A 4,955-nucleotide genomic window follows, 5' to 3' on the forward strand; every position below is an offset into this window, starting at 1 on the left:
TACTTCAATTTGTTCTTAATGCTCGATTTTTATCAGTATTTTTAAAATGAGCATTTTATATTGTTTTTGGTTCCATATTGCTAATATTGTTTTAGGTAAGCATGGCTGCCTGGCTGGCTGGGGCTAGTACCACTCAGGTGGTGAAGAGAACACTGCAATATTTTGTTGTAGGTCCAGCCTGAGTACGTACACACACACACACCCTTGAAATCTATCTGTGGATAATATTATTATTTATGAAAATTTCTATACCACCCTTCAACCGAAAATCACAGGGCAGTTGTTTACATTTTGCCATGCTGGATGGAGCTTATGGGAATTGTATTTTGACAATAATTAACAAGCCCCATGTTGGCTCCCCATGCTGTAGGATCAGAGATATCTTCTCCTGCTTGTGGGCTTCCTAAGGGCCTCTGATTGGTCACTGCAGGAAACAGAATACTGCACTAGATAGGCATTCAGTCTGATCCATCGGGGCTCCTTCTATCCCCCTATGGCACCATGTTCATCAGCTCAGTATCAGAGGTGGCTAATCTGTGGTCCTCCAACTCTCATCAGCCCCAGCTGAAAGGCATGGTGGGAGCTGTCAGTCAGTAGCATCAGGCTAGCCAACCCTGCTCTATATTTAGACCCTCAAATCAACACACATAGCTTTGAAAGGGGCTACTTTTCTTTTTCTGCAGGAATCTGAATGAGAACAGGAAATATGAGGAAATATTCCTCTGGCTTATGATGAAAGCAGAATGATCTATAGAGACACAAGGTTGGATGCATACAATACAATATTTGGGCATCCCACAGATGTCTGCAGTTGTTTCAATTAAAAAAATATTTTAAAACCCCAGACCCCCAGACCCACATTGCAATAATCTAAAGATAAAAGTGGAAACAATAGAAGATCTTCCTGATACATTTCTTTTTTGGGAAGGAGAGCAACATCCTTGACATCACAGGAAGCAAGGAAACAGATCATTAACACAGAGAATCCTGTACAGGGGATTTTCAGCAAGTAAAGTAAATGAACATTTCAAAAGAAAATAGGGGAAGCAACTTCTGGAGGAAGAGCAGGATATAAATTTAATAAATAAATAAATAAATACAACTGCAAGGCTATATAGCTTGGAGCAGGGGAAGAGGAATGTGGTGGAATTCTTTGAGGAACAAAGTAAAAACCCCAAGTTACGGTAGTGAGAGAACTTTCTATGTTTTCTTTTTTTAAAAAAAATAATTAAATAACAACGATCCCAGGATGTTTCCTCCTGTGTGTTCTTTGTAGTCCTTGATACTAGCGAAAAATTTTAGGTTAAATATTAGAAATTGGGGGAGAGGAGGGTGAGGGGCAGGGCATCATCTGTGCAGCATGTAGGTTGAGGCTGAGGATGCAGAAGGGTAGATAGGAACTGGTTTGTATATGTGAGTTTAACACTTGCTATATTGCATGTTGCCAGCTTCCCTACCCCCTCCATCTGGGTCCCTTTTCTTCTGGTTACTCACCCGAACCTCCTCATAAGTTAAAAGCATGACTGAGACAGTGGGCCAGCACACATGGTACACATGCCTGCACCCCTGTATATTTCGTGTGGGTGAGTGTACATACACAGATGCATGAGTGTGGAACTCCATGTGTCCTCAGCTGATCAGAACTTTAATATGGAAATGCTCTATCTATAACTGTTGATACATATTTATGTCACTTTTCTCTGCTCATCAGAGAAGTGGCTGGTAGGGTGTGTGGTGCTCGATCTCTTGACTATGACCTCTCTTCGCCTCTGACTGGCAGCAGCCATCCAGAGTCTCAGGCAGAAGTCTATCCCATCCCTTGCAACCTGAGATCCCTTTTCACTGTTAGTACCAAAGACTGATGAGGAACTTTCACATACAAACTGCATGCTCTAACACTGAAGTATGGTTTTCTACCCACAACCATACAAGCATGGAAGGATCTTACCTGCAGTATTTCTTATTTTCAAACCTTTTCCTCATTCACCCTCCTCAAATATCCCTCCCTCCCCACTTGCCAACCAAGCTTGATCATCAGCAAGTAATATGAAGGCCTAGTCTTGAAGGATAATACATTCAAAAATATCTTAGCTGTTTAGGCCTCAGCTTAATATCACATGTTCCATATAAGTACATATTTAATATTCTTAACAAGAAACCAAGACTGTCAAATACATTACTTAATCAGGACAATTTAATAAATTAATAGGCAATTTAAAGAAAATAACAAACCCTCTCAGGTGGCAGATTAATTATGGACTTACATTTCGCTGATCAAGAATAATTGGATTATGAATGTGGGCCAGAAGTAAGAGATCTATTTTCAGGGTCAGTGGGTTTATCTTTCCACAAATGAGAATAATGTCTTTTGGTATGCATATCTAAGGCCATGTGGTCCAGAAGTCAGGGGAACAGTTCAGCTGGTTGCTTTGGAAGAATCTTCATAGGGTAACTTTCTCTCCCAACATTCATGTGGACAGTGAGTCTTCTGAAAGAAACACAAAAATTGTGTTACCAAATCCTAAGAACTGCTAAAAATTTAATAAGCAATGTAACGATTCTTTGTCACAATATTAGACTTCTATCATGTGCCTAATGGCCTCGCCTTCAATGCATATCCAAGTATTCAGCTTCCTGTGCCAACAAATTCCCACCAAATGGCATTATGCAACTATATTTCTAGCCTTCCAAAGAAAACGGTGGCTTTATTATTCATTTGTATACAGTGACCCATTTAAAGTTGCACATAGTAAATTTAAATTGCCTATTGGCTAGCACTCAACTCAGCCTAATGATCCTACTGGGCCCAAAAACGAACAATAACAACCCCAACACCATCATTTGCAACCCTAAGTTCTAGCAGGGATTCCTAGATTTCAACACAGTCGCCACGTTGTCAACAGTTACTCTCTCAATAGCTAAAGAAACAAAGAACCATCATTCTAGCTGTAAAAGTTTTCATTAAACAGTAAAATTAGCTGAAAATGGCTGACAGGATTATGACCTGCTATTGACTTGGGTTTTTACTCCCCACACTCTGATTGTTGATATCTCTGGTGTCATTTGTTAATCCCCTCCAAAATCCTGTCAAGCCCTTAATGTGAGCAAACTGAAGTATTTTGGAAGAAAGTTGGAGACTCTGTTACTTCAGCTACTCTTACAGATAGGTAGCCGTGTTGGTCTGCCATAGTCAAAACAAAACAAATTCCTTCCAGTAGCACCTTAAAGACCAACTAAGTCAGTTCTTGGTATGAGCTTTCGTGTGCATGCACACTTCTTCAGATACCACAAAACAAATTCCTTCCAGTAGCACCTTAAAGACCAACTAAGTCAGTTCTTGGTATGAGCTTTCGTGTGCATGCACACTGTGTATCTGTGTATCTGAAGAAGTGTGCATGCACACGAAAGCTCATACCAAGAACTGACTTAGTTGGTCTTTAAGGTGCTACTGGAAGGAATTTGTTTTGTTTCAGCTACTCTGCTACTGAGCTGAACTTCCACTATGTTTTCTCTTGCCTTTTGTGATCAATGTAGGCTACACCTTGACACAGAAGGCCTTAAAGGATGAGAAACCTGCAGCACTTAGTGTTGTGGACGGTGGGGGAGGGGATTAAAAAATTTAATCCTCCTGTCAGACTGGGAATATCCCCTCAGTCACGCAGTTTAGGATATGCCACCATTCTTCAGCAGAGTTTCTTTTCTTTCAGCAAAGTAAGCGACTCATGTATATGTCAAACAAAGCTTTAATAATAAAGAAAAACTGTAACACAATAACATACACTCTGAGAGAAACTAAAACAACATTCTGAGGCAAGAATGAGGCAAGAAGCAAGAATGACAGTTGGCCTCTGAACACATGAAGGGAGGGGCCAATTCCGGAGCACAATTCAAAAGCCCCGCCCACCAGGTGCCAGACATTCTACTATTCAAATGAGGCCTCAGTGTTTTTCTAACACTTAGGAGATCTTGGGGGTGGGTGGGCAGTGAGGAATTTTCTCTTCCCTCCTATCTTGGGAACCCTGGAGAGCAGAAGGCAAGGGAGTGCATCTAGGGATTTGATCTGAGTGAATGGAAGGATAGTCTCTCCTGCTGTACAGCGGGGGGGGGGGGGATCAGTTTCAGCCGAAGTGTCACATTTTCTCGTGGGCATCTTTCTGGAGGGGTTGCATAACAGTGGCCCAGTGCAAAAGTGGGCGGAACAATGAATCTTTGTACAGTAGTTTTTATTCCAGTCTTTATTTATTATTCTACACTTACACGCACAAACTTCCATCCTATTTCCAGATAAGCAAGAGACGTTATCAGAGTCTCAGGACACATACCAGCCAAACAAATGCACTCCAGCATGGTGGTGCCTCTGGGTGTGGGTTGGGGAGAGTCCATATAGAGAGGTTCTGAGGTTCTCTACATCCACTGTACAGGAAAACACCCTAGGCTTGGCAGATTATATGGGAGAGCAGGGCTGTCTGTGAAACTGTAGGGAGAGGGAGGTGTTGGGTGAATTGAACCTCCTTGCCCTTGCTGACTCAACCAGAGTGGGTGAGGACAACCCTCAGAAGGTTTGCCTAGTGCTGAAGTTGCCCATCAGCAGACCCACTGAAATATACTCGGAGTCGAGAGTGGATTTCATGCTCTTTTTTCAGCTCATAGTGGTGAGGAGGAATGGAAGTTCCCCCTGAATATCTGCCTTATATTCATTAATTACACAATGGCTCCACGTGATTGGCTAATTCCAGATTCTCCTGTAGGCCAATCAGGTTGCGGAAATCTCTTCCACCTGGAGCTGAATTGGATGGCTCCTGTGGACCAATCAGACTGCTGCATTCTGGATCCTATTGTTCTAGGACCAATCAGACTGCTGCCTTTTGGATCCTATTCAACTCAGTACATAACACCCACCTGGTTGCAGTCTTCCCCATTGGGGCAGACTTTGCTCTTTTCAATTTCAGTATTGC

General features: G+C 42.1%; 1 long non-coding RNA gene across 2 annotated transcripts; it reads right to left on the reverse strand.

Annotated features, from left to right (window-relative positions):
- Positions 1-2,176: 2,176 nt before the first annotated feature.
- Positions 2,177-4,289, reverse strand: LOC309341304. Of its 2 annotated transcripts, none has more exons than XR_014156187.1 (2): positions 3,780-4,289; positions 2,177-2,488 (listed from the first exon to the last, which is right to left on the reverse strand). It is a non-coding gene; the product is annotated as an uncharacterized lncRNA (long non-coding RNA). The 2 variants fall into 2 exon arrangements; XR_014156188.1 differs by having other exon boundaries at positions 3,542-4,289.
- Positions 4,290-4,955: the final 666 nt, after the last annotated feature.

Source organism: Podarcis erhardii (assembly GCF_964252035.2).
Source record: "Podarcis erhardii genome assembly, chromosome: 4".
NCBI lineage: Eukaryota > Metazoa > Chordata > Lepidosauria > Squamata > Lacertidae > Podarcis > Podarcis erhardii.